The sequence below is a fragment of the Pleurodeles waltl genome, chromosome 1_1 (genome assembly GCF_031143425.1).
Source record: "Pleurodeles waltl isolate 20211129_DDA chromosome 1_1, aPleWal1.hap1.20221129, whole genome shotgun sequence".
Taxonomy (NCBI): domain Eukaryota; kingdom Metazoa; phylum Chordata; class Amphibia; order Caudata; family Salamandridae; genus Pleurodeles; species Pleurodeles waltl.
The window spans coordinates 368,608,903-368,616,875 of record NC_090436.1 but is presented as its reverse complement, the minus strand read 5'-3'; the positions used below and the strand labels follow the sequence as shown (position 1 = coordinate 368,616,875).

Genomic DNA, 7,973 nt, shown 5'->3' with positions numbered 1-7,973 from the left:
AAATATGAACAAAGGGACAGTTATTTATTTTTTATTGCTTTTTTGTAGATTTATATAAGGTGAATTCAGCCCATGGACACAGGTTGATTTTGAACTGAGCACAAATTACACAAGATCAAAATCATTTTTATTTTAGGCCTTGGGAGATAACGTAATTTGACCAGAATCACGGGGTGTTGAGCCAGTGCCGGAACACAAACCTAGTTTCACAGTTTCAAAGTCGGTAGCTCTGGTCATGAGTTGAAGATGGTCCAACAACCACGAAATCACCTGGCCCTCCAGCGAAGCCACTGCATGCTTCCACCCTCTCTCGCCCACCATGGCCTGAACGTGAATGCCTGGGCAGTGGTCAGGGGAAAGACAGTGCTTCTGGGCCAGGACAGCCACAGAGGGGGCTGAGTTGAGAGTGGCCCAACAATTAGAGTAACACCTGGCCCACCGTGAGGCTGATTCTCAGACTCACTCTTTCCCGCCCAGCATAGCCTGAAGTCGATGGCCTGGAGAGAGAATAATGAAGCAAAGAATGAAAACAGCTGCTGGACCAGCCGTGCAGGGGGGAGAGGTCTGAGGTGATGATGGCCCAAGGGCCTTAATCCGTGCCTTCCTACCATGACTACTGGACTCTCCGTGATCCCCACCTCAGTTTGACACACAGCAGGTATGAGGATACCGCTTCTGGATGTCTGAGATGGCCCCACATGGGCCATGCTGAACTCTTCAACAACCAGCACAGTCCCGGCCTAGCAATGCCACTGCAAGTCCGTCCCCTCTGAGAGCCCGCCTGCCCATGATGCTGGCCCTATGTTATTATGGCCTGACGGGAGGCCTGGAAGGCAGTAAGGCTCTGTGGGCTGGTTGACTGAAGCCCTAACCAAAATAGCCTACAGATAACCCTTAGACACTGGCCATCCCCGATCCCCAAATGCCCACCTTCCCAACCCAGTCCTGCTATTTATTACACACGATAAATTCCAACCACCGGGGAGTCAGATTGTATCAGGTAGAATAAATAGCACCTAATCTGAGTTTCGGAGAATAAATGCTTACATAGGTAGTCAGCTCACCAAAATCTGTATGTTACAATAAATATCATACTGTTTACCTCTGTTAAATTCTGGCAGGCCTGACCTGCCAAAAAAATGAAATGTGAGGTATTTAATGCACCCAGTAATTCCTGGGCACAGTAAATATCACTCATGTCTGAGTCCTGAACCCTTCACAAACAGAGGTTTATGCAGTGGACAGAAAACACCAAACAAAGCATAATCAAGGCCTTTGCAGATTGGAAGTGTATCTACTGATGAATAATTTTGAGGCTGTTTCAAGGCTCAAAGTCTGTCAATACATACATTTCAAATAAAATATTTAGTATTTTATATAGCTACCTTTTATGACCTATCAGGTGTGTATCCTTCAGGCACCTCAAGTGTTTTATCGAAAAAACAAATGCATCCTTGAACTTAGTTTACCACTTTGCGTATAATCATTTACATCTCAGAATGCAAGGTGTAGTTAACTGGTGTGAATCAATTTCCTGGATTTCTGGGACAGTAAGTGAATGAGTAGTATGCTGAATTTGTGTTTGTAGTTATGACTGGGGTCCTCATTAAAACTGAATAGCTACATTATTCCCTCTGGTCACTTGTCACTCCAGGGGTAGCAAAGTCACTTAGTAACCGTAGGAGGTGGTAGGGGTTGGAAAAAGTGATGCAGCATCAAACAACAAATAACATTTAAAAAACCCTAAATATTCAGCCAGTGCTGCAATATCTATCTAAGAGCAAATGCGTTGCACAAGCTTTGTGCACAGCTAATGTCCCCACACTGTTCCTTTAGCCCCCAAACTTCATTTATGCTTGTCCATTTTGTTTTTTGGTAACAGTTAGCAAGGGTGTTATCCCTATGAATTTGTAAATTGTAAATTTATATTGTAAAAGGTCTCACCTAACCTCCTTGGATGTGTGTGTGGGGCAACTGAAGCAGCCTATCAGTCTCCACATTGAAGTCCAGAGGTTCTGGTCAACAGACACGTATGTGTGTGTGTGTGTATATATATATATATATATATATATATATATATATATATCAAATAATTAATCCACAACTGATGGAACGATATCCATCAGACGGCTGCACTGATCCCTTCATCGACTCCGACTCATGAGGACACATCAATATTCAAAGTTGGATTTCTTCAGCTTTATTCCATATGATTACGACAAGTTTCCTGCAAAGAATGTCAACGCACTTCTACTGGATATATATATATATATATATATATATATAGAAAGAGAGAGAGAGGTAGATAGTTATATATATAACTATATGTCACCAAATGGCCACATACCAGATTGCGCTTTCTTACTGCTGGTGCTGATTTAGGAGTTAGCGACCAAACTGCCAAACAGGTAGCAACCTGTGATCAAGACCTTTGTTGGTCGAAATGCATTGGGTGGTGGAAGCACTTTTTCTTTCAAATAAAAAGCTGATAAAAGGACATCCCGGAGTGCGATGTTCAAATTTTGTTGAAGTATATATATATATATATATATATATATATATATATATATATATATGGAGAGAGAGAGAGAGGGGGAGAGGTAGATAGTTAGCTATATATATCTATATATATATATATATAATTAACTAATTAATTTGTGAGAATCACACATTGTTATCACTTCACAAGCATTTGTTTGGGTGGGTTATGTATTTTGATGCAAAGAGTGTAATGTATTATTTATTAGAACTGAGGGAGGGGAGAGGCCACAATTTATGAGAGGTAAAGCCTGAAGTAGGTCATAAATTACATTATGCCAACCAAATCTGCATGTATATATGGCTAATACAAACATTTTATTTTCACATACAGCAACTATAAAAACATATTTACCCATTTCCAGGGAGCAAGAAGATAAATCTGTACAGTGAGATTGAATCACCATAACCAAACTCTGTGACTCTGTGACTCTGTCCCATTTGTTGTCTTTTGTAAAGTGATTCTAGAATGTGATTTGTGAAGCTTTATGCATAGATAGCTGAAGACAGTTAAACTACATTGTGTTAATAGCATGGAATTTGGCCTTTGCACTGTATTATAATTAAGTGAAGATTCGTTTATATAGCCTTAGAGCTCGCAATAGCAGCCTATACCGGCCATTAGAGGCTTTCTCCAGCAATAAAGGCCGGAGCCAAAGGCAATGGCGCTTAACAAGGGAGCAGGACTTTTATTGCCCGTATTGCCCAGCTATGAAGGGCTGTAAGGCTATTAGAACATTCTGCTGCTGTGAACAAACCCATTAGAATGTTGACGCTCCAGGCTCTTACCAGCCAGTAAAACCCCAGAGCTCTCCATTGTCTCCACTGGAGCTCCCAACATTCCAATGTTCTTATAATATGTAGAACTATGCAATCCAAGTATGAAAACCTGTCTCAAATGTCCTTATTACAGTTAAGGTATGATGCCTCTAGTCACCTGCAATCAGAAAATGACATAGGGGCTGATTTAGAGTTCGGCAGACAGGAAACCCTTGCCTCCCAAACCTCGGTCGACACGCCTCATTTAGACACAGAAGGACTGTAAGCTTTCCATTAGCGGAGCCCCCATATGTTTATTGACAGAAACCTTGCTCTTATGGCAGATGGAGATGGGGGCCAATGGAGTACAGCTCTCATTCCACCTGCTTTCTTTAAAGCAGATGGTGAGATGGGGTTTTTCTGTCTGTGACCACCATGAAAAGTCTGGTGCTGAGAATCATAGAAAAGCAATACTGACTCTCACGTCCTGAGAGACAATTGGGTGTCATGTTCCTTCGTTTTTTTGTTTTTCAGAAACAAACTCCCCGTTGGGCAGTTGGTCTCTGAAAAAGAGGTAAAAAGTTTGATGAACTGTTCCACCCACCAAACTTTTAATACTTTTAAAGGAACCATCATGACAGCAGTTCCTTTAAAGGTACAGAGATGAACGCTGTGCTGGCGGTAATTTCTTAATTTGATGGCCCAAGTACCATTGGGATGGTGGACTAATTATCCTATGTCATCCGGATAAAAGCTACTCCATCTGTTAAATGAAATATCAGGCCTATAGCTCCTCAGCTGTAAAAACTCAATACAGCCAAGTTGTAACATCATAATGCCTGCTCCAGAGCAAGTATTCAGGGTGATAGACATCATTGCAGCTGCCCGTTAAACACTTTTCATTCTTATGATCTACTTTTCTCAAATGAATGGTGCTTAGTAGAAAGGTGAGGTTTATAGCAATATGTTTTTTTTTCCATGCAGAAAATAATTAATCTCTTTGCATGATACTAGTCATTCTGAACCACTGCCTTTTTAATCTATTTGCATTGAACTATTTCTTTCGGTTTTTTTTATAACACATTTCTAACTGTACCTTTTTTGTGTGTTACATTTTTCATTCCAGATCCTGTTTCTATTACTCATGTCTGAAACCATACTACCTCTTTCATGTAAAGGAGAAAAACACAAAGGATGTATATGGTTTGTGGAGTGGGTGGCAGTGTGACCATGTATTATAAGGAATAAAATACCTTCTGCTGTAGGCAAAAATAATATTATATGCCACCTTGAAGTTCCATGTCCATATAAAAGAAACTCAGCCTACACAAACAAAGAAGAAGAGCAAGAGAGTGACTGGAAAAGTCTCTGGGAAGAGTAAGGTATGGTTTCTTCTGCTTACAACACTTTTCTATATGTTTAGAAAGCTTCAGAAATTCCCTTCAAAAAGCTGCAGCTAATGCGAAGTTAAGTGTATAAAAAACTAAAAAGCAAACCTGAAATTGGCTATACAGACCATACAAGTGTGCCTGATTCTGCCTAGGTGGCGATGCTTAAGTGCATTTTAGTATGAGGCCCAACACATCAAGAAAGCCTGGGACCATGGCCTGACTCCTTCCTTCTGGAGAAGGATGAATTGTGTCTTCGGGACCCCCTCTCCAGAATCCCTATGATATATCCATTTGTACCAGAAGTCTCCAGCTACCAAAACGAAGTATATGCAACTGAGGGGACATAGGGCATCAGCTCATGTTAGAGGTGCATGGATTAGTACTTATTGAGCCATCACAATAACTGTCAACAACTTTTTACATCTGTGGTAATATTACCTGGTATGTTAGTTGGAAGAGCTCACTGTTTCTTCTACCTTTGATCTACAGATTATTTTCTTTATAAAAGATGCTATCCATATTCACCATAATCCTCCAAATTTTTAAACATAACAATCCACCCTGTCCCTTGCAGCTTCTCTGGAGACCGTGGTGGGAGAGTGGCAAATTCTTAGTGCCACACAGACACTTGCCTTTCTCCCGCTTGGAAATTTAACTGTTGGCATGGACTAATTTAACAATATTTCTTTTGACATGCAAGCATTCCTCTACTAATCTTGGAAGTGCATGTTTGCATTAATGGCATAGCAGTATTCTGGCAGAACCACAACCACATTCCTGTTTTGCACAGAACACCAGACCTAAGAGTGTAATTCAATGAATGAACATGGGGTAAGTAGTAGGGGACACCAAGTTGCATTTAAAGTTGTCTGGCAGTGTAAGATATATATATGTTTTTACTTCATTTAATTCGTGCATAAAATGTCTCTACTTAATATTTGTACCCAAAATTCGAATATATCTACTTAAACATTTTATTTTGAAAGTGCCTATGTGTGTGTGTGTGTGTGTGTGTGTGTAGGGACGGTATATTCTCTTAAACTGTAATTGCACCTCTGATTTTTGTGCACTGTTAGCCTTCGCACTAAAATGTTACTTTTAGGATTCATCATTAAACTGCTCACAACTGAAAAGGCATTGCCCTAGTATGACAATAATTTTAAAGTACTGCATTTGCAGTTTTTTAAGTACAATGGAATCACTTGAATGGCCTAATTACTAACGTGTAACCGTTATTTCTCCGAGTTTGAGGTGTCCTCAACAAACTTATTGCGCCATGAGGGTGAGTCAATACATTTGACAGAGGCAATTAACTTGCCACCTGTTAAAACCCTGTTTTTAAGTTTTGAAAGTCTTGCTACTATTATTTTTTGAGTTTTTTCTTTTTTAATATGTTTACTCGGCCCCCAGACCTCATCTTGACCTACCAAGCTCTGCTATTCAATGTGAAAGGGCAATCATGCACAGGTGGAAGGTACTAAAGTGCTTCAACTCTAATAATTTTGTAATAAGTATGTAATTCCACTTATGTAGTGGCTGTTTTCAGAAGTCCAGATCCAAAAACAATAACTTTTGAGTCCTCACCTCAGCCCAGTTAGAGGGTGCAGTGTTCAGGCTCGCAAGTAAATGCGACACACACTCAGGTAGCAGGATACTCACCTGTAGTGGGAACTCCCCGGGCTTTTATTACATCTCCCCCTGCAGGTCCTAGATAATACCAGCCCTAACTGATACCAAGGGCTTTCACCATTTCCCCTCTTCAGGGTATGACCCAATCCGGAATGGTCTGCCTTGACATAACATTCCTCCTTTACCCACAAGCAGAAAAAAGACAAAAGAAAAAAGGAAACATAATGTTGTCCTTCCAGCATTATCATGAACTGAACACCACCAGCAACCTGAAACTTACAAACCTCTGGAGCAAAACAGCCCATTCACTAAGTTAACATGAAGTCCTTCAGCCTGGTAGAGATCTGGGGCTGGGGACTTAAACTGTACTTTCCCATGCCTTGTCTAGCTGGAATAGCCTTGCTAGTAGCCTCCTGCTCGTCACTTGAGAAGGGACTTACCCTCAGGCTGATCCCCCCAAGGTCCTGCACCACAGTCACCTGGCACTGTTCAGCAGCACAGCTGGACTCTGGGTTGGAGTTCCAGCAAGGTCCAGCCAGAGTATGACTGGTCCAAAGCGTCCAAAGGCATGAACGAAGCTTCTTTCTCCAGCCCTTCAGACTCAGGCTTCAGAGTTCAGTGCCATTTGAAGAATGATACATTCCTCATTATTGATTCACTGTCACGTTGCACGGTGATCATGGTCCCTTTGACCTTGCTTACTTTCCATGGTGCCAACCCAAAAGGGAGCTTAAACTTCTTGCCTGGATGACGGTTCTTCACCAGTACCATGTCACCAACATGAAAGTCCTGTGCTCGGGCTTGTCTCTTCCTTGACATGCTGTCATTTAGGATGGATCGTCGACGGAAGGTATCCACCACCTTGTTTTAAATTGCGGTGGGTCTTTTACTGTGTGGGATAGTGTCCCCTACCATACAATTCATGCACAAGGTGGTGGGTGGTACTTTAGTGGTGGCATGGGGGGTGAGCCGATACTCAATTAGGACGGTGCATAGAGTACATTCCATGCTTTGATATTTGGCTATCGCTATCCTCAGGAATTTATTTAGAGTCTACATGAATCGCTTCACCTCTCCGTTCTTCTGGGGCCATCGGTGGGTGGGGGGATCTGGCACTGGTGGACACCTCAGGATGTCACATATTCAGTAAACGCCTGGCATTAGAAGGGTGGGCTGTTGTCCGTTCTGAGCTCTTGAAGTATTCTGTGCGTGGCCATAACCTTCTTCAGGCGAGGTATGGTTTGAGCTGCTGTGATAGAGTCCAGGATCTCCAGCTCTGGATATTTTGAGAAGTCATCGATGGTGACAAGCATATGACGGCCTTTGGGTAAGCTGTTGAAATCCGCATTGGCTCTGCGCCATGGGACAGAGGGGATGGTTTCTGTAATGATGGAAGCTGGGGGGGTCGGCCGGACCAACCGCTTGGCAGATGGTGCAGTGTCTGACCACGCTCTTGACATGATTGTCTAACCCCGGGAACCACACTTTGAACCGTGGTCTTACCTTTGTCTTCACCATCCCTTGGTGGGCAGTGTGTGCCAGGTCTGTGACTCGTTGCAGCAAAGCAGGGATCACCAGCCAAGCACCTCGGAGCAGGCACCCTTCTGGGGATATCGCTAGCTCTTATCAGAGGTGGTGGAGAGAGGATAATGCTAG

General features: G+C 42.3%; 1 long non-coding RNA gene across 1 annotated transcript in view; it reads left to right on the top strand.

The window, feature by feature from the left end:
- The first annotated feature begins 4,580 nt into the window (after positions 1 to 4,580).
- LOC138262458 (uncharacterized) overlaps positions 4,581 to 7,973 on the top strand; it is a 53,747-nt gene continuing 50,354 nt past the window's right edge. The window contains exon 1 of the long non-coding RNA XR_011199275.1: positions 4,581 to 4,679. This is a non-coding gene — a long non-coding RNA (uncharacterized lncRNA). The remainder of the gene's footprint in view (positions 4,680 to 7,973) is intronic.